General features: G+C 37.2%; 1 non-coding gene across 1 annotated transcript; it reads right to left on the bottom strand.

The window, feature by feature from the left end:
- Positions 1 to 18,820: 18,820 nt before the first annotated feature.
- On the bottom strand, positions 18,821 to 18,928 carry LOC112731045 (small nucleolar RNA R71). Its single transcript, XR_003166840.1, has one exon. It is a non-coding gene; the product is annotated as a small nucleolar RNA R71 (small nucleolar RNA).
- Positions 18,929 to 27,466: the final 8,538 nt, after the last annotated feature.

The following is a 27,466-nucleotide window of genomic DNA, read 5'->3' as shown; positions in this document are numbered from 1 at the left end:
TATTAAATTATTTATTAATCATTATGTATTTGTATATAAATATATGTATTGTTTAATTTATTTTTAATGTGTATTTTTTATTTCAATATATATACACAGGTAGTTATTTTCGATGTAAATATAACATGATTAGTTTTTATAATATCTAATTTTACAAATTAAAACACTAAAATAATTATGTATAAATAGGGTAAAGTATATTTTTTGTCCTTAAAGTTTGACAAAATTTTAAACATATCCCTAAGTTTTATTTTGTTTTAATTTTGTCCCAAAAGTTTTCGATTTGCATCAAATATACCCCTGACGGCTAATTTTTCAAAAAATTTAAGATCGATTCAACAACAATTTCATAAGAACAACTCCTCAACACAAGCAAATCAAGCATAATTTTCATGCATTATTGTTATATTGGTCTTAAATTTTTTAAAAATTTAGCTTCCGAGGGTATATTTGATGCAAATCGAAAACTTTTGGGATAAAATCGAAACAAAATAAAATTTAGGGGTATTTTTAAAACTTCTACCAAACTTCGAGGACAAAAAATATACTTTACCCTTATAAATATCTATTATTTTATATAGGATAATGCTACATATTCATATTTTTTTGTTAACTAAGTCCAATCAAATTTATCTAAAACAACAAAAATTAGTTATGATTAATATTATTTTAAGTTTTATTGTTTAACTTGGTTAGACTTGATTTATAAAAAGATTTGAATGTGTAGTATTTCTTTTACATATATATAAGTAAATACTTATTTAGAAATTTACTTCTTATACAATTAGAAGTCAATTCTTATTGAGATTTATAGTTGAAAAAGTTATTTCAATTAATGTAGTTACAGAAAAAAATTAAAACTAATATAAAAAAAAGATAAATAATACTCTTTCGAGTTGATTTCTAAGAAAAAACACAAATTTTATTTAAATTGACAATTGATCATTCTAATGACATCTAATATGAAACTTTTAAATTAACTACAAAGTACTAAAAATTGAGTAAAAAATTATTGTGGAGTCAAATTTAATAATTTAGTGAAAACAAATAAATATTATTATCATATACTACTCAAAAAAATTTTAAATTATAGTAAGAACAATTACCCCATACTCGTATACATACAATACATCCGTCCCTGGTCACACTAACAAGTTTTGTTAGCTCATGGTCACTAGGGACTAATGTATATAACTTTTGTGTTAGTTGCGGAAGGATTTGTCAATTTTAAAATTTAGAAAGGCTTTAATTAATTTTTTTGAAAAGAGAAAGTACAAAGAATCAGTAGTGACTATTAGTCAATTTTTTAATTTTAATTTTTTTTTAGAAAATATAGAGTTTAAAATTTAATATTTAGGATTAATAATTTCTATTTAGGATTAATAATTTTTGATTTAGGATATAAAATTTAGGATAAATAAAATAATTTAAAAAAATAAAAATTGTTTAACCTTAATCTTTGAAAAAATGATTAGAAATAAAAAGAGATGTCTGCTCAACTTAAAGGATTATTTCTTAAAATTATTAACATTCTATGCATGCAATGTAAAAATATTTCTAATGTTTAGTTTTAGTTCATTATAATATTTTGGGTCTATGGTTACAGTTTTTTAGTCATGATAAAAAATTATGACTATAGAGAGTTTATGGTCACGATTTTTTACTGTAACAGAAAAGATTATGATCACGATTTAAAAAAAAAAAGTGACCTAAAAGAGTTTATGGTCACGGTTTTTGAAAAATGACCTAAATATGTCTATAGTCACCATTTTAGAGGTAATCTAAAAGGGTCTATAGTCACAATTTTGAAGAATGACTTAAAAGGATCTATGATCACGGTTTTACGAAAAAGTGATCTAAAAGAGTTTATGATTACAATTTTTTACTGTAACCAAAAGGTACCTATGATCACAGTTTTGAGGAGTGACCTAAAAAGATTTATGGTCACGGTTTTATGAAAGAATAACTTAAAAAAATTTATAATCACGATTTTAAAAAATGACCCAAAAATATTTATGGTCAAAATTTTGGGAATAACTTAAAAAAGTCTATAATCACAATTTTAGGGGTGACGTAAAGTGATTTATGTTGTGATAAGGATTCTATCACACCTTACGTGGATGCCCATTTTCCATGAGGTGTAGTTTCTCAAGGATGACTTAGAAGACCACATTTAATATGAACTTGAAAAGCTTTCTCATGTACGTGTATAAATAGAGGCTTAAGCCTCTGAATGGAAATACACTACAAGCAATAACAAAATACTATTCTCCCTTCCTTTTCATACAAATCAATCTTATTTTATGCTGCAATCAAATACTCTTCTTCTTATATTTCTACTACAATTCTTTCTCTTCTTTTATTTTATAAGTATTTTAAATTCTATTTTCTATTACTCTTTACATATAATATTAATAGCAATATTAACCATCCTTATTATATTGAGATTGCAACAATAAACAGATGCGATTCTCTCTCTCTTTATTTTTAATACTTCTTTCTATCTTTGTATATATATACACATTACAACATATAATATTATTATATATATATAAATTATTATTGGGCTAATTATTTTAATACTAGAGTCTTCTATTTGTACATCTCTATTATATATATCTTTTATTTCACAACACGTTATCAGCACGAGACTCTGATCAAATTTTTAGGAAGACTCAGGTAACAAATTTTCATTATGTCAAAACTCTCTCATCTTGAATTCAATGCTCTTGACATATCTGGAAACAATTATTTATCATGGATACTAGATGCTGAAATCCATCTTGATTCAATGGATCTTGGAGATACCATTAAGGCTGAAAATAATGCATCCCAGAAGGATAAAGCCAAAGCCATGATTTTTCTCCGTCGTCATCTTGACGAAGGATTGAAAAATGAATATCTTACATTAAAAGATCCTGTAGATCTTTGGAAAGACCTTGAAGAAAGGTACAATCATCAGAAAACGGTGATACTTCCTCAAGCCCGGTATGAATGGACACATTTGCGTTTACAAGATTTTAAATCTATAAATGAATATAATTCTGCAATGTTTCGGATCACCTCACGAATGAAATTGTGTGGGGAAAAAATAACTGATCATGATATGTTGGAGAAAACTTTCTCAACCTTCCATGCCTCGAATGTGCTCCTGCAGCAGCAGTATCGAGAGAAAGGGTTTAAGAAATATTCTGAGTTAATTTCTTGCCTTCTTGTTGCCGAACGCAACAATGAGTTGTTATTGAAAAATCATGAAGCGCGCCCAGCTGGCGCCGCCCCATTTCCTGAAGTAAATGCGGCAAATCATTACCCCAGAAGAGGTAAATGGCAAGCTTTTAATAACAAGAAAAATTATGGAAGGAAAAAGAATTATGTTCAAAAGAGAGGATCTCACCAGAAGTGGGACAAAGAAAAGAATATCGGGCAGAATAAATCAACCGAGGAGAAGTGTTTCCGCTGTGGTGGAAAGGGCCATTGGTCATGTACCTGTCGTACCCCAAGGCACCTAGTCGATCTTTACCAGGCATCTTTGAAAAAGAACGACAAAGGAAAGGAAACAAATTTTGTTTCAAATGATGCTGAGAACTCCACCACTCATTATGATGTATCTGATTTCTTTGAGGACCCTGAAGGAAATATTGGCCATTTGATCAATGATGGAATAGTTTAATATGTGAAATTGTGAAGTATCTATGTAAATAAATAATGTAAAAAATTTATTGTTAAAGTTTTATTTTCTATGTATTTAAGTTTCAAATGTGATGTACATAAATAATGAAATATTAATATTTATGAATTTTGAAATTATTAATTGTGTCAAATTTTAAAATAAAATTTTGGTATATGACATTATTTTATGTACAGTGTTTCTTAGAAAATAATTCTGATCAAGTATTCAATTTAACTGTGCATACTACTCATTTTATTATTATTTGTTTTTGAAGAGAATGGCAAGGATATGTAATGAAGATGTATGCCTTGCGGATAGTGCAAGTTCGCACACTATTCTCAAAAGTGATATATATTTTACCCATCTTGTGCCAAAAGAGGAATATGTTAACACTATTATTGGCTCAGGCAATGTGATAGAAGGCTCCGGAAGAGCTATAATTTTGTTTCCTGGAGGAACAAAATTTATAATAAATAATGCACTATTATCTACCAAGTCTCTGAGAAACTTGTTGAGTTTCAAAGATATTCGCCGAAATGGATATCATGTTGAGACGATGAATGAGGGAAATCATGAGTATTTATGTATAACAACTCATGATTCAAATAAGAAAGTTATATTAGAAAAATTACCCTCACTTTCATCTGGGTTGTATTATACCAAGATTAGTGCAATTGAATCACATGCCACTGTAAACCAGAAGTTTACTAACTCAAATGAGTTCATAACTTGGCACGACCGATTGGGTCATCCGGGAACAACCATGATGAGAAGAATTATTGAAAACTCTCATGGACATTCACTAAAGAACCAGAAGATTCTTAAATCTAGTGAATTTTGTTGTGCTGCATGTTCTCAAGGGAAATTAATTTTAAGGCCATCACCAGTAAAGATTGGATTTGAGTCCCCTGAATTCCTAGAAAGGATTCAAGGTGATATATGTGGACCTATTCATCCACCATGTGGATCTTTTAGATATTTTATGGTCCTGATAGACGCATCTTCGAGATGGTCACATGTGTGCTTATTATCTTCTCGCAACCTGGCGTTTGCGAGATTACTGGCTCAAATTATTCGATTAAAAGCACAATTTCCAGAAAATCCAATTAAAGCAATTCGTCTTGATAATGCTGGTGAATTTACTTCCCAAGCTTTTGATGCTTATTGTATGGCTAATGGAATAAGTGTTGAACATCCAGTAGCTTATGTTCACACACAAAATGGGTTAGCAGAATCACTTATTAAGCGCCTCCAATTAATTGCTAGACCCCTGCTTATGAGAACAAATCTCCCAACCTCGGTTTGGGGGCATGCTATTTTACATGCCGCAGCACTTATTCGTTTGAGGCCAACGAGTTATCATCAATTCTCTCCTATACAATTAGCTTTTGGCCAGCAGCCAAATGTTTCCCATTTAAGAATATTTGGGTGTGCGATATATGTTCCCATTGCACCACCTAATCGCACCAAAATGGGACCCCAAAGAAAATTGGAGATATATGTTGGATATGATTCTCCCTCTATAGTGAGGTATCTTGAGATACAAACTGGTGATGTGTTTAAAGCCCGGTTTGCCGATTGTCATTTTGATGAATCAAAATTTCCAACATTAGGGGGAGAGAATAAGTTTCCTGAAAAGGAACTTAATTGGAATGCATCATCGTTGATGCATTTAGATCCTCGATCAGTGCAATGTGAACTAGAAGTTCAAAAGATTGTACATTTGCAAAGAATAGCAAATGAATTGCCTGATGCATTTTCCGATACAAAGAGGATAACCAAATCTTATATACCAGCGGAAAATGCCCCAATTCGAATTGATGTCCCAGTAGGACAAGTAGCTACTGAAGCAAATTCACGCCAGAAGCGTGGCAGGGCGGAAAATGTCCCAATTCGAATTGATGTCCCAGTAGGAAAAATAGCCACTGAAGCAAATACACGCCAGAAGCGTGGCAGGCCTGTCGGTTCTAAAGATAGAAATCCTCGAAAGAGAAAAGAGGTAAATACTATTCCTGTTGAAAAAGACATAGTAGAGACACCCGCAGTTGTCCAAAATTCTGATATAACGCTAGAAGACGTTCAGGTACCTGAAAATTGTGAAAATGACGAGATCTCGATAAATTATGTCTTTACAGGAGAGAAATGGGACCGAAATAAGACAATTGTCAATGAAATATTTGCATATAATGTGGCATTAGATATCATGCATGAAAGTAAGGATCTTGAGCCAAGATCAGTCGAAGAATGTCGACAAAGAAATGATTGGCCAAAATGGGAAGCAGCCATGAAGGCTGAATTAGACTCACTTGCAAAACGTGAAGTCTTTGGACCTGTAGTCCGTACACCTGCAGATGTAAAACCTGTTGGATACAAATGGGTATTTGTGAGAAAACGAAATGAGAAAAATGAAGTTGTGCGCTACAAAGCCCGACTTGTGGCACAAGGTTTTTCACAAAGGCCCGGTATAGATTATGAAGAAACGTATTCCCCTGTAGTGGATGCGATAACATTGCGTTATTTGGTCAGTTTATCTGCATATCATAAACTGCATATGCATTTAATGGATGTGGTAACAGCCTATTTGTACGGCTCATTAGATCGGGATATCTATATGAAAGTCCCTGAAGGACTAAAGATATCTAAACCATCCAATGAATATTCGCAAGGGTTATACTCAGTCAAATTGCAAAGATCTTTATATGGTCTAAAGCAATCTGGACGAATGTGGTATAATCGTCTTACTGAGTATCTGGCCAAAAATGGATTCAAGAATGATGATATCTGCCCGTGTGTTTTCATAAAGAAATCTGCATCCGGATTCATTATAATTGCTGTGTATGTTGATGATTTAAATATCATTGGGACTCCTGAAGAGATTCCAACAATTATAAAAACTCTAAAAGAAGAGTTTGAGATGAAAGATCTTGGAAAGACTAAGTTTTGTCTCGGCCTACAGATCGAGCATATAAAAAGTGGGATCTTTATTCATCAAACAACATACACAGAAAAGATCTTGAAAAGATTTTACATGGATAAGTCACATCCATTAAGTACCCCAATGATTGTAAGATCTTTAGATGTGAAAAAGGATCAATTCCGTCCTAAAGAAGAAAATGAGGATATCCTTGGTCCTGAAGTACCATATCTTAGTGCCATTGGAGCGCTAATGTATCTTGCTAATAATACGCGACCTGACATATCATTCGCGGTGAATTTACTAGCAAGGTATAGTTCCTCTCCAACCAGAAGACATTGGAGTGGAATCAAACAAATTTTTCGATATCTTCATGGAACGGTTGATATGGGATTGTTTTATCCCTATGGATCCAAGTCACAACTAGTTGGCTATGCAGATGCCAGATACCTGTCTGATCCACATAAAGGGAGGTCTCAAACAGGATACCTATTCACATATGGTGGTACAGCTATATCATGGAGGTCCACGAAACAGACGATAGCAGCAACCTCCTCTAATCATGCTGAAATACTGGCGATTCATGAAGCTAGTCGCGAGTGTTTTTGGCTGAGGAGTCTGATTCAATATATTCTGTCATCATGTGGACTAATTGATCATAAGATAGCTCCAACTGTCCTGTTTGAAGATAATACAGCATGCATTGCTCAACTTAAGGGTGGATACATCAAAGGTGATAGAACAAAGCATATTTCTCCCAAATTCTTCTTCACTCATGATCTTCAAAATCAAGGGACAATTGATGTCCAACAGATCCGTTCAAGTGACAATCTGGCAGATTTATTTACAAAGTCACTCCCGAAATCCTCCTTTGAAAGATTGGTACATAAGATTGGGATGCGCCGATTTCGAGACATTAAATGATGTCGGCAAGAGGGGGAGACTGTACTCTTTTTTCCTTGGTCAAGTTTTTTTCCCATTGGGTTTTTCTTGACAAGGTTTTTAATGAGGCAGCCCCATCATTAAAGGATATTGTACTCTTTTTCCTTCACTAAGGTTTTTTTCCCACTGGGTTTTTCTTTAGTAAGGTTTTAACGAGGCAATAATCCTAAATGGTCATCCAAGGGGGAGTGTTGTGATAAGGATTCTATCACACCTTACGTGGATGCCCATTTTCCATGAGGTGTAGTTTCTCAAGGATGACTTAGAAGACCACATTTAATATGAACTTGAAAAGCTTTCTCATGTACGTGTATAAATAGAGGCTTAAGCCTCTGAATGGAAATATACTACAAGCAATAACAAAATACTATTCTCCCTTCCTTTTCATACAAATCAATCTTATTTTATGCTGCAATCAAATACTCTTCTTCTTATATTTCTACTACAATTCTTTCTCTTCTTTTATTTTATAAGTATTTTAAATTCTATTTTCTATTACTCTTTACATATAATATTAATAGCAATATTAACCATCTTTATTATATTGAGATTGCAACAATAAACAGATGCGATTCTCTCTCTCTTTATTTTTAATACTTCTTTCTATCTTTGTATATATATACACATTACAACATATAATATTATTATATATATATAAATTATTATTGGGCTAATTATTTTAATACTAGAGTCTTCTATTTGTACATCTCTATTATATATATCTTTTATTTCACAACAATTTATAGTAACAATTTTTCAATTTTTTTTTTAAAATTCACAGTCTACCAACTAAATTTAAATAAAACCAGTCTTGTGATTTTAATGATGGGAAGTTATTTGGGTTTTTTTCACTTAGATATTTATACAATGATATTCACTTCTAGTAGTGGAGGAAAAAGAATTGTTATTTTCTTACTCATAACATCATACCATTATCTTCTCTCATTTTTAACCGAAAAAAAGAAGCATGAAATAAATGATATAGAAATCGTTGATTCATTGAATTCTGATGCGTGTATGCTAGCAAATATTATTTTAAAAAAAAAAATTTAATTCTCCAAATTCCCTCAAACAGCGTTGTGTTGCCCCTGAAATTCCCCATTCCCTCGTCCCATTCCCCATTCCTTCGTATTGATTTAGTGCTATTTCTTCACTTAGCAAAAAAGAAAGAAGATAACTCTTGGAGCCAAACCCTCTCTCCCAGCCATGCACCCTCCTCCCCTCACGCACGGCATCACCCATTCTTGTGTCATGCTTCAGTCCCTCTCCTCATTTGCTAGTTACTAGCTTTTTCGGTGTGCTCGTCAGTCGCGCTTTACCCACCGTCTCTTGTCGTCGTCTGTCGAGTCGTTCGTCGTGATTGTCTCTCAAAACTTTAAACCTCTCATTGTTATTGAAGCCTCAAACCCCTCCCTAGAATCACCAATCGCCAGCGTCCACGGGCCCTGTTCTGGCGCTCTTTGCCCGTGGTCTGTCGTTGTAGTCATCGCCGGGTTGCCGCTGTGGTAGTCCAAGCTAGGTTTCCGTCATCTGTCACATTCAACTGCTTTTCTTCAAATTCTGTTCACTGTCCTCACTTAGCAAAGGTAATGGTTGTTTTGTTTAGTGCTCAAATCCGTTCTTGGTTGATTAGCTTTTCTTTGTCATTGCTTAATGATAAATCTGTCAGTCACTGCTTAAGCTCCATTATGTATCACTCAATTAGATGGTTATTTGTAATCTGTTGCATTTCCAAAGATTTGTTGTTGCTGCTGTATAACTCAGTAGTGCACTTTATGCTACTGGTGGATATAGTGGGTTGATTTTAATTTTGCTGTTGCTATTGTAGAACACAGTGCACTTTATGTTGTATTATCCTCAATTTTAATTTTGCTGTTTTGTTAAAGACTAGCACTATTTTATTTCCTATGAACAACCTATGTGATTGATTTTGCACTGTTATGAACAACCTAGAAGAATGTACTTGGTGACTAATTTTGCTGTTGTTGTTGTTGTTGTTAAAGAGTTGATGCGGAATTTACAATTCACAACTTACCAGCAAATGCACCGGGTCGTACCAAATAATAACTCACAGTGAATGAGTGTCGATCTCACGAGAATTAACAGACTAAGCAAGCAATGGTTAATTAGCTATTCTAGTTAGACAAATTGAAATGAGAGTTTTAATTATCAAAAAGCATAAAAGATAATAAATTAAGAAAAGCAAATGGTGAATGGTTAAGAAAACGATATGGGAATGGAGTTAAAGTTTCGGAGATGTTTAAATATCCAGATTAATATTCAATGTCAACTACCTTGATCATGCAATGATTATGTTTATGGCAAACTCTAGGTGATTAAATTCTTATTCCTAGGCTATCCAATCTCCTCTAATCTAACCGACCGTCAATTCCTTGATCACTCAATTACATTAGAGGGTTAAGTTCAATTTACGATTTATAAGTCATACAACCCTAAGAACTCAAAAACATAATGATATAGTTTTTCCAAGATTCAAATAGAATTCAAGTATATTAGAGTTATATTCCAATAATCACTAATAAATAGGCTAAAGAAGGAAACCAATCTTTAAACAATAATCGATGCATTAATCAAGAGTAGTGGAACAAATAATTATTAATCCATTCAAATAAACAGAGCTCCTAACCTTAATAATAGAGGTTTAGTTGCTCATAGTTTAGAAAACCCTAGCAGAGAAAAAGTTGTAAATGTGCGGAATGAAAATTAGGAGAAGAGAAGTTCTCACGTGGGCGGATCTCAATCCTATTTATAGTCATAATTAAAATTGATTTGAAACTTAAATAAAACCATAAGAGATCTTTTCTAATAGCTATTGATTTACAAAATCAAATATCCAAAATCCTTGTTAGATTTGTTGCACGAAAGCTTTGGGCACGAACGTTTTCTTTTTTTTCTTGTATTCTTTTTTTGAAGATTATTTTTATTCCTTTTTTAGTTGAGAAATACTTTCCCTTGTCTCCCCACCTTTAGTAGAATTGCGTTTGGAGAAAGGCTTGAGTTTAGAGTCTTACGATAATACTCAATGAGTGATTCGGCTACTGATAAACCACTATTTTATGGGTTATTTTGTGCTAAATTGAGTAGATTTTATCAGTTCTTCGCACTTTTATTCATACAAACTGCATGGTTTTACAAATCCTTCTTAATTTTGTTCCATGATTGAAAATTTGATTCCTAAACCTTTAAATTACTAATTTTTAATTCTCCTTTATTACCATTCGATGCCGTGATCTGTGTGTTAAGTGTTTTCAGGTTCTATAGGACAGAAATGGCTTAGAGAATGGAAAGGAAGCATGCAAAAGTGGAAGGAACACAAGAAACTAAGGAGCTGAGCAGCGAGGATCGACGCGCACACATGGCTGACGCGTGCACGTGCATTAGCGCATCATACAGCGACGTGTACACGTGACTGACGCGTACGTGTGACAAGCGCAGAAGACCAGCGACGCGTACGCGTGACAGAGCGTCACGTGCTGCACTGATCAGAACTCGCAGGGGCAATTTTGGACCCAATTTTCGGCCCAAAAACACAAACTAGAGGCAGGGGGCAAGCTGAGACTCAAGACATATTCACTTTCACTTAGTTTTAGTTTTTAGTTTTGAATTTTAGAGAGAAAACACTACTTCTCCTCTTAGTGTTCTTTGTTTTTGACTTTTGGATTGGATATTGAGAGAGCTGCTACTACCTTCGATTGAAGTTTTCATCGTTATAGTTTGCCTTTCTATCATTCTACTCTTTTGTTTTCCATTTAATTGCTCGTGGTCATATTTGGATATTGTTAATTTTGAGTTTATTAATGCAATGAACTATTTTTATATTTAATTCCATTACTTGTTTGACTTCTTTTCATTAATTATCAGCTCCAAATTTGCTTTTATTAATTTAATTTTAATTACCATGTCTCCTATTTATTCTTATTCCATGATTGTTGAAAATGGCATTCATGTTATGATTTAAAGCTCTCAATTTGGCTTGGGAGTTGATTAATTGGACACCCTTGAGTTGGAACACTCAAGTATTAATTTGTAATTGGGGATTGCTAGCTGACTCAATTTTCACTAACTCTAATCCTTCCCTAGGAAGTGATTAGGACTTGTGAATCAGAGTTAGTGTTACCCACTTAACTTTTCTTTATTAGTTAGAGGATAACTAAGTGGAAGCAACAACCTTTTAGTGTTATACCTGAAAAAATTAACAAGGATAGAAACTCCAATTAATCTTCTCCTAGCCAAGACCTTTGATTTCAAATACATAACACCTCTTGTTATTATACATTGCTTTAATTTCTGCTTATTTAATTTTTCCGTTCTCAACCTTAAAAATACTCAGAAAACTCCTGATCAATAATTTACACTGCTGTGTCAACTCTTTGGGAAACGACCTGGGAATTCTACTCCCAGTTATTTAATCTTAATTGTGACACATCTTTTAAATTGATAGTGGAAATTTCGTCGGTTAAGACTGTACTTACAACGCAGTTTAGGAAATATAATTTTTAGAAATTCTTAACCGGCATTTTTCCACCCATCAAATTTTGGCGCCGTTATCGGAGAGTTGCAATAGTGTTCTAAATTATTGGTTAGTGTAAATATTTTTATATTTATATAATTGCATTTTTTATTTTTTTATTTGTGTGTTTTTGTTTATTATTAGTAGTTTTATAATTTAATTTTCTTAATAAATTTTATTACCATAAGCTCTAGTTTCTTTCATTGAATGACACGTTCATTACTGGATCCGAGATTAGCCATATTTGATCCTAAGATCGAAAAGATTATTTCACGTATTAGGTGAACTCGGCGTTGGTTAGCCTCTGAGGGTGGTGAAGGGGTTTCAACCAATTCACCAGTCTTATCTGAGGTTGAGTCTGAACCGTCGTTTGAGGAAGAAACTAGTCCCTCTTCTACTAATTCTATTGACGCCTCTTCTGTTGATTTAAGGGCAGGTACTATGGCGGAGTCTAGAAGGATCACTCTTCAGGAAGCAGGAGCTCCGGACTTCACACTGCAACCATATCAAGCACGTCATCTGAATTTGGCTGCGGGTTTTGAACTGAAGACCGCTCTGATTATTCTACTGCCTAAGTGGTGCACGAAATTGTGATCATCAATGGCGCCAACAACTTGGTACGCACAATTGTAATCTCAACTCTTTATCACAACTCCGTACAACTAACCAGCAAGTGCACTGGGTCGTCCAAGTAATAAACCTTACGTGAGTAAGGGTCGATCCCACGGAGATTGTCGGCTTGAAGCAAGCTATGGTCATCTTGTAAATCTCGGTCAGGCAGATTCAAATGGTTATGGAGGATTGATAATTAAAGGATAAACATGAAATAAAGATAAAGATAGAGATACTTATGTAATTCATTGGTAGGAATTTCAGATAAGCGTATGGAGATGCTTTGTTCCCTCTGAACCTCTGCTTTCCTATTGCCTTCTCCCAATCATTCATACTCCTTTTCCATGGCAAGCTTTATGTTGGGCATCACCGTTGTCAATGGCTACTTCCCGTCCTCTCAGTGAAAATATTCTACGCACGCTGTCACCGCACGGCTAATCATCTGTCGGTTCTCGATCATGTTGGAATAGGATCCATTGATCCTTTTGCGTCTGTCACATGCCCAACACTCGCGAGTTCGAAGCTCGTCACCGTCATCTCTTCCCAGATCCTACTCAGAATACCACAGACAAGGTTTAGACATTCCGGATCTCAGGAATGGCCACCAATAATTCTAGCCTATACCACGAAGGTTCTAATCTTAGATTAGAAACCCAAGAGATACACATTCAAGCTTGTTTGCATGTAGAACGGAAGTGGTTGTCAGGCACGCGTTCATAGGTGAGAATGGTGATGAGTGTCACATAATCATCACATTCGTCATGTTCTTGGGTGCGAATGAATATCTTGGAGAAGAAATAGACTTGAATTGAATAGAAAAATAATAGTACTTTGCATTAATTCATGAAGAACAGCAGAGCTCCACACCTTAATCTATGGTGTGTAAAAACTCCACCGTTGAAAATACATAAGAACAAAAGGGTTTAGGCATAACCGTGAGGCCTGCCCCCAAACGTGAAAAGGTCTATCAAGTATGATCAAGTGTAAAAGTATGAAAATACAATAGCAAAAGGTCCTATTTATAGAGAACTAGTAGCCTAGGGTTACAGAAATAGGTAATTAATGCAGAAATATTCTTCCGGGCCCACTTGGTGTGTGCTTGGGCTGAGCATTGAAGCTTCCATGTGTAGAAACTTTTCTTGGAGTTAAACGCCAGCTTTTGTGCCAGATTGGATATTTAACTCCAGCTTTTATGCCAGTTCTGGCATTTTGACGCCAGAATTTTTGTGCTGACTTGGAACGCCAATTTGGGCCATCAAATCCCGAGCAAAGTATGGACTATTATATATTGCTGGAAAGCCCAGGATGTTTACTTTCCAACGCAATTTAGATCACGCCAATTGGAATTCTGTAGCTCCAGTAAATCTACTTCGAGTGCAGGGAGGTCAGAATCTAACAGCATCTGCAGTCCTTTTTCAGCCTCTGAATCAGATTTTTGCTCAGGTCCCTCAATTTCAGCCAGAAAATACCTGAAATCACAGAAAAACACACAAACTCATAGTAAAGTCCAAAAATTTGATTTTTATTTAAAACTAATAAAAATATAATAAAAACTAATTAAAATATACTAAAAACATACTAAAAACAATGCCAAAAAGCGTATAAATTATCCGCTCATCACAACACCAAACTTAAATTGTTGCTTGTCCCCAAGTAACTGAAAATCAAATAGGATAAAAAGAATAGAAAATACAATGAATTCCAAAAACATCTATGAGGATCAGTCTTAATTAGATGAGCGGGGCTTTTAGCTTTTTGCTTCTGAACAGTTTTAGCATCTCACTTTATCCTTTGAAGTTCAGAATGATTGGCTTCTATAGGAACTCAGAATCTAGATAGTGTTATTGATTCTCCTAGTTAAGTATGTTGATTCTTGAACACAGTTACTTTATGAGTCTTGGCCGTGACCCTAAGCACTTTGTTTTCCAGTATTACCACCGGATACATAAATGCCACAGACACATAACTGGGTGAACCTTTTCAGATTGTGACTCAGCTTTGCTAGAGTCCCCAATTAGAGGTGTCCAGAGCTCTTAAGCACACTCTTTTTGCTTTGGACCACGACTTTAACCGCTCAGTCTCAAGTTTTCACTTGACACCTTCACGCCACAAGCACATGGTTAGGGACAGCTTGGTTTAGCCGCTTAGGCCAGGATTTTATTCCTGTGGGCCCTCCTATCCACTGATGCTCAAAGCCTTGGATCCTTTTTATTTTACCCTTGCCTTTTGGTTTAAAGGGCTATTGGCTTTTTTTGCTTGCTTTTTCTTTTTCTTTCTTTTCCTCTCTTTTTTTCTTTTTTTTCGCATATATCTCTTTTTTTTTCTGCAAGCTTTTCACTGCTTTTTCTTGCTTCAAGAATCAATTTTATGATTTTTCAGATTATCAAATAACATTTCTCCTTTTTCATCATTCTTTCAAGAGCCAACAATTTTAACATTCATGAATCAACAATATAAAAAATATGCACTGTTCAAGCATTCATTCAGAAGACAAGAATTATTGCCACCATATCAAAATAATTAAACTGTTTTAAAATTCAAAATTCATGTATTTCTTTTTCTTTTTTAATTTAAAACATTTTCCATTTAAGAAAGGTGATGGATTCATTTCATAGCTTTAAGGCATAGACACTTAGACACTAATGATCATGTAATAAAGACACAAACATAAATAAAAATAAGGCATAATTTTTGAAAAATAGAAAATAAAGAACAAGGAAATTAAAGAACGGGTCTACCTTAATGATGGCGGCTTGTTCTTCCTCTTGAAGATCTTATGGAGTGCTTGAGCTCCTCAATATCTCTTCCTTGCCTTTGTTGCTCCTCCATTAGTTGTCCCATGTTGGAACTTAATTCTCCTAGGGAGGTATTCATTTGTTCCCAATAGTTTTGTGGAGGAAAAATGCATCCCTTGAGGAATCTCAGGGATTTCATGATGAAGAATTTCCTCGTGCTCTTGTCCATGAGTGGGATCTCTTGTTTGCTCCATCCTTTTCTTAGTGATGGGCTTGTCCTCATCAATGAGGATATCTTCCTCTATGTCAATTCCAGCCGAATTGCAAAGGTGACAAATGAGATGAGGGAAGGCTAACCTTGCCAAAGTAGAGGACTTGTCCGCCACCTTGTAGAGTTCTTGGGATATAACCTCATGAACTTCTACTTCCTCTCTAATCATGATGCTATTGATCATGATAGCCCGGTCTATAGTAACTTCAGACCGGTTACTAGTGGGAATGATTGAGCGTTGGATGAACTCCAACCATCCCCTAGCCACGGGCTTGAGGTCATGCCTTCTTAGTTGAACCGGCTTCTCTCTTGAATCTCTCTTCCATTGAGCGCCCTCTTCACAGATGTCTATGAGGACTTGGTCCAACCTTTGATCAAAGTTGACCCTTCTAGTGTAGGCTGTGCATCACCTTGCATCATTGGCAAGTTGAATGCCAACCTTACATTTTCCGAACTGAAATCTAAGCATTTCCCTCGGACCATTGTAAGCCAATTCTTTGGATCCGGATTCACACTTTGATCATGGTTCTTGGTGATCCATGCATTGGCATAGAACTCTTAAACAATTAAGATTCTGACTTGTTGAATGGGGTTGGTGAGAGCTTCCCAACCTCTTTTTCGAATCTCATGTCGGATCTCTGGATATTCACCCTTTTTGAATTTGAAAGGGACCTCGGGGATCACTTTCTTCTTGGCCACAACTTCATAGAAGTGGTCTTGATGCACCTTTGAGATGAATCTCTCCATCTCCCATGACTCGGAGGCAGAAGCTTTTACCTTTCCTTTCCTCTTTTTAGAGGTTTCTCCGGCCTTTGGTGCCATAAATGGTTATAGAAAAACAAAAAGTTTTAGCTTTTACCACACTTAACTTAGAAGGTTTGCTCATCCTCGAGCAAAAGAAGAAAGAAAGGAGTAGAAGAAGAAGAAATGGAGGAGATGGAGGTGGGTAGGTGTTTCGGCCAAGGGGTGAAGTAGTGTTTATGTTGTGGGAAAATGAGGGTGTTGATAAACCACTATTTTATGGTTTATATTGTGTTTAATTGTGTGGTTTTGTCATGATCCTTGCCCACTTATTCATCAATTTAGCATGCATTTAGATTTCCTTCCTAAATTCAGTACATGTTTGAAAATTGCTTCCTAGAGACTTTAATTATTTACTTTTAATTCTCCTTTATTCCATTCGATGCCGTGATCTGTGTGTCAAGTGTTTCAGGCCTTATAGGGCATGAATGAGATGGAGATTGGAGAGGAAGCTAGCAAAAATGGAAGGAACACAAGAACTTGAGGAGATAACCAGCGAGAAGTGACACGGTCGCATGGCTCACGCGACCGCGCGAAGGAGCGCAAATCGCAGCGACGCGGCCGCATGGCTTGTGCGGCTGTGCGGATTGGAAAGCGCAAGCGACGCGGTAGCGTGGACGACGCGAACGCGTGGAGAGGAAAAAGCGCAAGCGACGCGACCGCATGGATGACGCGATCGCGTGACATGTGCGATCTGCATAATCTGCAGAATTCGATGGGGGCGATTTTGGACCTTATTTCGGCCCAGTTTTCGGCCCGGAACAGCAGACTAGAGTCAGAGAATATGCAGAAACAACACACACATTCATTCAGTAGTTTTAGATCTAGTTTTTTCACTCTCTTAGGTTTTTCTCTCTAGTTTTTAGGATTTTAATTTTCAATTGATCTTAGCATTGGAACATTGAGAAGAGTTATTTCCTCATCAAGACTTCATCATTCTAGTTTGTTCTCTTAACTTGGTTTTATTCTTCCATGTTCTTTGTTATGTTCAATTTTGTCATTCAGATACTTTTATAATTAATTAATGCAAGGATTATTTCTCTTTAATTCAATTTCATTTCCAATAATCATGTCTTCTTTTAATTTCCTTTTATGTGCCATGGATTCTTTATTTACAATACGTGAGTAGTTTCATTACTTGATAGGGAGTTGATTAAAAGGAATTCTTGAGTTGGAAGGATTGAAGGAGAAATTTATAGTTGGGTTAAATGTTGGATTGCTATCCTGTCACCAACGCCAATCCCTTTGAACTAAGTGGGTTGTAACTCGTGAATAGACCTGGCAATCCAACTTGTTTGACTTTCCCTTACCTAGTAAAGGATAACCAAACAGAGTAACCGTTAATTATAAATCAATCTTAAAAATTACTCCATCAATGATAGAGATTCTAACTAATCAATTCCCAGTCAAGGCTTTTATTTATATTATTTATTTAAAATTCCTCAATTTAAATTCCAATTTACTTAGCTCAACTTCTTGGAACATCTGATTAATAAAACAGCACACTTTTCTGCAACTCGTTGGGAGATGACCTGGGACTTAAAACTCCCAGTAATTTTAATTTAAACTCTCTGTGACATAGTTCTAAATTGATAGGCAGATTTTTGGTGAGTTAAGAACTATACTTGCAATGTAACCATTTTAATAAATTTTTAATTCACCAGCTTCTGCTTCCCATCAATTTTTGGTGCCGTTGCCGGGGAGTTGCAATAGAGTGCTAATTTTATTAATTAGAATTTATTTATTTGCATTTTATTTAATTTTGCTATTATGAGCTGCATGTTTCTTCCGTCAAATGACGCGTTCACTTCCTGATCCGCGCTTGCTAATATTCGATCCTAAAACTGAAAGGACTATTTCACGAATAAGGCGAGAACAGCGTAGGTTAGCCCACTCTGAGGGCGGATCTGAAAGTGAAATTGAGGAAGAAACCAGCCCCCGTTCTACTGATTCGGTTATTTTAGGTACAGAAAACATGGCAGCTAGAAGAGTTACCATTCAGGAGGAAGGAGCTCCTGATTTTACAATGCAACCATTTCAAGCGCATCATCCAGCGGTAGCTACAGATTTTGAAATAAAGATCGCACTGCTGAATTTGATGCCCAAGTTTCATGGCCTACCTGCTCAAGAGCCTATCAAGCACTTGAGAGATTTCCAGGGAGCCTGTTCTACTGTCAGGCGTGATGGCACTGATGAAACTTCAATCCTGCTGAAAGCTTTTCCATTCTCTCTTGAGGGAAAAGCAAGAGAGTGGTACTACACTCAACCTCTAGCAAATGTATCCAACTGGGATACACTCAGAAAGGAGTTTCTGGAGAAATTCTTTCCATCTGAAGTTACTAATAAACTGAGGAAGGATATCTCTATAATTGTTCAGGATGACAATGAGACTCTCTTTGAATACTGGGAGCGCTTCAATAATCTTCTTGAAGCATGCCCCCACCACATGATTGACAAGATCGTGCTACTCAGCTATATCACACAAGGTATGAGACCCCAAGATAAGACCACATTGGAAAGTGCCAGCAATGGGTCTATGAAGAAGTACAAGACCACTGATGAAGCTTGGCAATTGATCAGTGATTTTGCTGAATCTACTCGAAACCACAGACAGAAGCAAGGCCGTTCAAAAGCCGTTGCAGAAGTATCTTCTGGCATAGAGACTGCTGCTCTAAATCGAAGCATCTGTGAGATGACCAACCTGCTGAAGCAAATGCAGTTGAGTCAAGAAGCTCAGCAAACTCAACCGCAGCAAAACCAACAACTAGTTCCACAAAGAATTTGCGGAATTTGTGCTAATTACAGCCACTACACTGATGAATGCCCGTAGCTCCAACAAGAAGACAACATGGTGGCATCCACTCACAACTTCTATGACCACCCCAACCAAGGGTACAATCAAAGTGGAAATAATAACCATGGATGGCAGGACAATTCAAACCAGAATTGGAGAGACAACAATAATAGGGGAGGCAGAGATAACCAGGGAAATCAAAGGTTGAATAATAACAATAACAGGCAGCAAAATCAACCTTATCGAGCACCTCACCTGAGGCAAAACCAAGGACCACCGAAAAATCAGCAGCAAACCTCTCAGTTTACTCATTCTTCTATATCTTCTAATAAAGATTTATTACAAGCTTTTGAGAAAAGACAACTGGCCATGGAAAATACCATCGTGAACAATATTAACGCTAGTCTGAATGGTTTCACCTCTACTCTACAAGCTTTATTGACACAAATTGGTTCAGCACAAAATTCCAGTAACTAACCTTCAAGCACCACTGGAATCCCCTCTCAACTATTACCCAATCCAAAGGGAGGCATTAATGCCATCACCCTGAGGTTTGGAACCACACTGCAGGAGAGAAATCAGGAGGAACCAAGCTCACCAGAATACGCCTCAGCTGAAGAGGTGGTGGAAATCGAAGATGTTGAAGAGGAAGAAGACATACAGGACATAGCTGAAGAAGAGATAGCTCAACCACAGGAAGAAGCACAAAAAGGCGCAGGCACCACAGAAAACACTACTCCCATTCTATTTCCACAACTTGCAAGGAAGCCCCGGAAGCAGCTGGAACCTGATCCTAAAATGGTAGAAATATTCAAAAAGGTTGAGGTAACTGTTTTCCTTTTTGATGTTATTCAGCAGGTACCTAAATATGCAAAGTTTCTAAAAGACTTATGTATCTATAAAGACAAAATTAATGAATTAGAAACTATTCCTTTAGGTAGTTCTATATCTGCTTTAATGGGAGGATTACCTGAAAAATGTAGTGATCCAGGTCCTTGCATAGTTAGTTGTACTATTGGTGGTGTAGTAATTTATGATTGCATGTGTGATTTAGGAGCATGTGTCAGTATAATGCCTTTGTCTATATATGATGTTTTAAGGCTCCCTCCCTTAAAAAGGTCGGCAGCTCGTTTTGTGTTAGCAGATAAAAGCATTATTACAGTGGCTGGAGTTGCTGAAGATGTTTTGGTGAACATTAAAGGGCTCACATTTCCCACTGATTTTTATATCTTGGAGATGCCCCATAATGATTCAGATAAGCCATCATCAATCCTACTTGGAAGACCATTCCTGAAGACATCAAAATTCAAATTGGATGCTTTTTTAGGAACATACTCCTTTGAAATAGATGGCCGCATAGTGATCTTCAATCTGAATGGAGTCATTGACAACCCCCCAGAAGATCGTTCTATCTTCTAGTGTGATATCATAGACGAGAGTGTGGCTGAAGTTCAAAAAGAAGAGTTTGAAGAGAGGCACACTGGACAAGATCCAAGTGTGGGGACCCTCTTAACTGACAATAAGGACACTTCGCCATTTTCGCAAGCCCCAGATAATCCAGAGCCTACCCATAATCAAAAGTTAGAATTGAAACCTCTCCCTCCACATCTCAAATATGCTTACCTTGAGGATGAGCAGAAGCTTTCGGTTATTATTGCAAGAGAACTGACTTCTCAACAAGAAGAGCAGTTACTTGATGTGCTGAGGAAGCATAAGAAAGCAATTGGGTGGAGTTTGGCAGATATAGTGGGAATCGACCCTCAAGTATGCGAGCACAGAATATTTTTAGAAGAGGGAGCAAGAACTGTCCGTCAACCCCAGAGAAGATTGAATCCCACCATCTTGGAAGTTGTCAAAAAGGAAGTGACCAGACTATTGGAAGTAGGTATCATATACCCCATTTCAGACAGTGAATAGGTAAGCCCAGTACAAGTTGTGCCCAAGAAGTCCGGAGTCACTACCGTGAAGAATGAGCATAGAGAGCTCATAGCAACTAGAGTTCAGAATGCTTGGAGAGTCTGCATTGATTACAGGTGTCTCAACCAAGCTACCCGTAAGGATCACTACCCACTTCCATTCATTGATCAAATGCTGGATCACCTGTCAGGTAAATCACATTATTGCTTTCTAGATGGTTACACAGGTTATTTCCAGATTCATATAGCTCCTGAGGATCAGGAAAAGACTACTTTTACATGTCCTTTTGGGACTTATGCTTATAAGAGAATGCCCTTTGGCTTGTGTAATGCACCAGCTACTTTCCAAAGGTGCATGATGAGCCTTTTCTCTGATCTTATTGAGGACTGTATGGAAGTTTTTATGGACGATTTTAGTGTTTATGGTGATTCTTTTAACCTTTGCTTAGATGGATTATCTAGAGTATTAGATAAATGTGTTGATACAAACCTTGTATTGAATTTCGAAAAATGCCACTTTATGGTAAAGCAAGGGATTGTATTAGGACATGTGGTATCTAATAATGGCATTTCTATAGACCCAGCAAAGGTGAATGTTATTTCTAGTTTACCTTACCCCTCTTCTGTGAGGGAAGTCCGTTCGTTCCTTGGCCATGCAGGTTTCTACAGGAGATTTATTAAGGACTTTAGTAAGGTGGCACTTCCCTTATCCAGATTACTGCAGAAGGACATTGAGTTCGAGTTCAGTGAAGATTGCAAACAAGCATTTGATAAGCTGAAGACTGCTCTAACTCAAGCCCCAATTGTGAGAGGACCCGACTGGAGCCAGCCGTTTGAAATCATGTGCGACGCTTCCAACCATGCGGTAGGAGCAGCGCTGGCTCAGCGTGAAGGTAAGGATCCTTTTGTTATTGCCTATGCGTCTAAGACTTTAGACACTGCCCAGTCCAATTATACTACTACTGAGAAAGAGCTACTTGCTATTGTTTTCGCTCTGGATAAATTCCGAGCTTATTTACTTGGTACTAGAGTAGTAGTGTATTTGAACCATGCAGCTCTAAAGTATTTATTAGCTAAAAAGGAATCCAAACCAAGACTTATACGTTGGATACTGCTGTTACAAGAATTTGATTTAGAAATAAAGGATAGGAGTGGTAATCAAAATTTAGTAGCGGACCACTTGAGTCGCCTTGAACATATTAAGGATGATTCTACTTCTATAGATGATAATTTTCCTTTTGACAACCTGCAAGCAGTATCTGAGGTAGTCCCTTGGTACACACCTGTTGCTAATTATTTAGTTAGCCGCACATTTCCTCCACATTTCTCTAAACATCAAAGAGACAAGCTGAAAAGCGAGTCTAAATATTATATATGGGATGACCCATATTTATGGAGATATGGCGCTGACCAGATAATTAGACGATGTGTACCTCAATCAGAATTCCAGTCCATTTTAGAGGCATGTCACTCATCTAAGAGTGGAGGACACTTTGGCCCTCAAAGAACAGCTAGTAAGATCTTAGACTGCGAATTCTGGTGGCCTACTCTTTTTAGAGATGCTGCTGAGTTTTGTAAATCTTGTCACCCATGCCAGAAATTTGGTAACATATCCAAGAGGGATGAGATGCCTCAACAATATATGCTTTTCTGTGAAATTTTTGATGTCTGGGGCATTGACTTCATGGGTCCATTTCCAAATTCTAGTGGATATTTTTATATATTGTTAGCTGTGGATTATGTTTCCAAATGGGTGGAAGCAATTCCTGTCCGCACTGATGATGCTAACACTATTGTTTCCTTTGTGAGAAACCATATTATATGCCGCTTTGGATCACCACGAGCAATCGTGAGCGATCAAGGCACCCATTTTTGTAACAGGAGACTAACAGGATTGATGAAGAAGCATGGGATAATCCATAAAGTTGCAACAGCTTACCATCCCCAAACTAATGGGTAAGCCGAGGTGTCAAACAGAGAAATTAAACGTATCCTGCATAAGATAGTAAAGCCTCATAGAAAAGACTGGAGCACCAGACTACAAGATGCACTGTGGGCATATAGAACAGCATACAAGACACCCATTGGGATGAGTCCCTTTCGCTTAGTTTACGGAAAAGCTTGCCATCTTCCAGTTGAAATCGAATACAGAGCCTTCTGGGCAGTTAAAGAGTGCAACATGGAAATTGAGAAAGCCGGAACTAAAAGAAATTTGCAACTACAGGAACTGGAAAACCTTCGCCTAGAAGCTTATGAGAACTCCAGAATATACAAGGAAAAGATGAAAGCCGTGCATGATCAAAACATCAAGAAGAGAGAGTTCCAACCTGGAGATTTTGTTCTCCTTTACAAATCTCGACTGAGGCTCATGCCCAGTAAGTTGAGATCAAAATGGGAAGGTCCATACAGAATAGAGAAGGCTGAACCGAACGGAGTCTATCACCTAAGCCATCCTTCAAGTTCTGAACTTATTAAGGTTAATGGATACCGCCTAAAGCTGTACCATGGTGAGAAGGTGCAGAAAAATAAGGAGCTTGAGATCTTCCACTTGGAAGATCCCCACATAGCAGCAGATTGAACTAGTGGAGCGTCCAACTTACGGACGTAAAAGCAAAGTGCTTGGTGGGAGACAACCCACCGCGGTATGATCGTTTCTTTCTTCACTTTTAGTTTTTCTTCTTTAATAACTCTTCTCTTTATTAGTGCTTCCGTGCTCTTTCAATTACATGTCTTTATCTTTCCTAAAAAAAAAAAAAATTTCGCCGCGCGACGCGATCGCATCAGCGACGTGTCCGCGTGGCAGGAGGAGTAAAGAAAAATAAGAATGAACAGAAAGTTATGCAGGAGGAGCGCTGGAGTCATGCCAATGGCACAAATTACTCCATGCGACCGCGTCGCATGGAAATCATGGCCTCCCACGCGACTGCGTGCCTCACGCGGCCGCGTGCCCTGCATTTTCGACGTAAAAGGGTGCACAATGCTATATTGAGCGAGAGTGGTGCTGGATTGGTGCTGGAAGCACAATCCTTATCACGCGACCGCGTCACCGACGCGGCCGCGTCAATTATTTTCTGACGCACACTCACACGATCGCATGACCCACGCGATCGCGTCACCCAATTTTGGCAATTGAAATGAATCGAACAGAGAGTTGTGCTGGAGCGAGGCTGCACTCGCGCTAGCAGCGCAACATAGGTCACGCGACCGCGGGACCGACGCGATCGCGTCCCCTTCCCTGATGTGCCCCCATGCGAACGCATGCCCCAGGCGGCCGCGTCGCATGCGCCGCACAGCTAAACCCCAATTGCCAAATTATCTTATCTTTCTTTCCTCCAAATCCTAGTTTTTCTTTTCCCTCCTTCTTTCTTTTTTTCCCTCCTTCTTTCTTCTTTCCCCCTTCTCCTTTCTATCTCACTCTCTCTCTATCTCTCCTCCATTAACAAGGTTTTACCTTCTTCTTCCTTCTTCTCTTTTCTATCATTCTTATTATATTATGTATATATTATTATTTTCTTTTTCTTTTCTTTTTCTTTTCAAACTTTTATTTTCTTTATTCTTCTTTTCCCTTTTTACATGGTGTTAGAAATTTTTTGAGTCATTATCCCTCACTATATGCTCGTGACTTGTTACAATTTATTTGACAATTATTATTATTATTTTTTTAGGGGATTGCTTGCATGTTCAATTTCATACTTTTTACATCTTGTTTAACATGCATGCTATGTGTTTGTAAAAAAGCCCATGTGGCATTATGCACTTCTCTATGTTCCTATACTATTCAATGCTTGCTTTTCACAACTTTCCCCTATTATTTTATTAATTGAATTCAATTGTCAATACAAACGTGATGGTTTGTTACAAAGTAATGCTTGGCCTATGCTACTCATGTCCTTTGCCAGCATGCCAATAAACACCTTACATTCACTTGTCTTTTTATGCACTAGCTATTTCCCATTGATGGCTTTTCATATGTACTCGAGAGCATGTGTTAATGTCATCTACATTTTACTGTGCATCATTCACCCTCTTTTCCGTTTCCTTCCTTGCTGTGTCTCTCTTTGCATTTAATTTTCTTTCTCTTCCCTTCTTTCAGGATGGCCACCAAGAAAGGAAAGGAGAAAGCAACTTCCAGACCACCAGCAAGAAGGGGAACTAAAAGAGCATTAGTGGCAGAGCCTTCTTCAACCGCAGTCAAGCCCTCAACAAAACGAGTCAAGAGGATAATAAAGGTTGACGAAAAGGAGAAAGCCTTTCCAGCAAAGGACGCTGCGCGATTTTCCATTTGCTACTGTGAGCAGATGTTCCCCATCCTGGCAGAAAGGAACTATAACAATGAATACCTTCTTATCCTCCCGTCCAATATTGCCATCTTTGTTGAGCCGAAAATTGAGCGAAGACAATGGGGTTTCCTACGGAAACAGCCAAGGCAAGTCAATCTTTCTTGGGTAGTTGAGTTCTACTCCAACTTTTACATGCCGACCCTGCAGTCTGTTTATGTCCAGCAGAAGCAAGTCCCCATCACAGAAGAAGCCATTCAGCAAGTTCTGAGTCTTCCCCCTATTCCTGCAGGAATGGACGCTTTTCAAGAAGCCACCCTTCAGCGCCAGAGATACCAATTTGACTGGGACTCCGTTCTCGGAGTCATCGCTTTACCTGGCAGCCGTTAGATCTACGGATACCACCGTTCCCGCCCTAAGGGAATCTTGGCTTCCGCACTTACCTTGGAGGCTCGCGTATGGGCACAGATCATGTCCCATTACGTCTTTCCGAGCACTCATGAGTCCTCCTTCACTGCAGACATGGCTGTTCTACTATGGTGCATCCTTATAGACCAACCTCTGAATCTTTCAGGACACATCCGAAATGCTATGGAGCATGTACAAATCGCGAGCAACCTACCTTTTCCCGCCCTGGTCTCAGATCTTGTCTCAGCAGCCGGAGTCTCCTACAGAGCTGGGGACACCAAAGCCATGGTTCCACGGGATGATCAATATGTCCCTCACGGGAAATACCTCAGACTTTCAGCAGCCACTACAAGCTAGCCTACTGAGCCAGTTGAAGATATTCCTTTTTCAACACCACAAGCATCTACAACCGAGAAATTGCTCCAGCAGATACTTGAAAAATTGGATCGACATGAACTGAAAGCTAAGATGAGAGAGCACCGTAACGAGCACCGATTCAAACACCTCAAGGAGCTACTCAAGGGACGCTTCAGAGACTCAGACACCCCGGACTCCACTTCTTTTACCAGCACCGGGAGCCATGATGATCCCGACTGTGGAGATACTGCTACCAGCCCACCCCTGTTCCTGACAGATGGCACCGAGGACGGTGCAAAGCCTTAAGTGTGGGGAGGTCGGTCAGTACCTGGCTTCCGGAGGTAAATTCTCTTCTCTGGCACCAATAATTAGGATATTTTAGTTAGATTTTCTTTCTTTTATAGAATAGAATAAACTGCATAGGTTAGAATAGTTGCATGCATGTTCTACTTGATTGAAAAGACAATAAGTTTCTTTTAAAAATTTATCTTTGGAACAAAATTTCACTAATTTTTGAAAATTTTTATGATAAATTTGCTTGAGTTGTATTTGGAACATGATGTTTGAGCTAAAGAACACACAACCTGTGAAAGATTTGAGCCTTTATGTATGGTTACACTATTTAACCATAATCATTTTATTCTTGTGTGTTTACTTCTCTATGATTGTAATCTATATTTTGTTTTATCTTATATGTCCAATATTTATTATATTTACACGCTTGCACATGATTGAGGCCATTATTTGTTTAAACTCACTTATCCAAATCAAACCTACCCTTCTCAATTACCTTTGTTAACCGCTTTGAGCCTTTAATTCCCATTTGTTCGATATTTTACCACATTACTAACCTTAAGCTGAAAAATAATTATATATCCCAAATTGAATCTTTGGTTAGCTTAAGATAAAATTGTGTGTGCTAGTTAAGTATGGGAAATTGTGGGAACAAAAGTTGTTAAGGGAATATGTCATGAAAATTTAAAGGGAATTTGGATACCTACTCATGTGAAGATATGAGAATGAAAAATCTATGTGCATTGATAAGCTTTATTTATTTAAAAAAAAAATAAAAAATTAAAAAAATTAAAAAAATTCAATAAATAAGGGGACAAAATTACCCCAATGTTAAATTCAGAATTCAAAGATCAATGCACATATGATAGAATTAAAATACAAAGTTGAAACATGAGTATGGGTTGAAAAAGGGAATTATGGGTAGCTAAGCATGAATTTAAAAG

The sequence above is a fragment of the Arachis hypogaea genome, chromosome 12, assembly GCF_003086295.3.
Source record: "Arachis hypogaea cultivar Tifrunner chromosome 12, arahy.Tifrunner.gnm2.J5K5, whole genome shotgun sequence".
In the NCBI taxonomy this organism is placed as follows: Eukaryota; Viridiplantae; Streptophyta; class Magnoliopsida; order Fabales; family Fabaceae; genus Arachis; species Arachis hypogaea.
The sequence above is the reverse complement of the archived record's forward strand: the minus strand, read 5'-3'. Positions and strand labels throughout refer to the sequence as shown.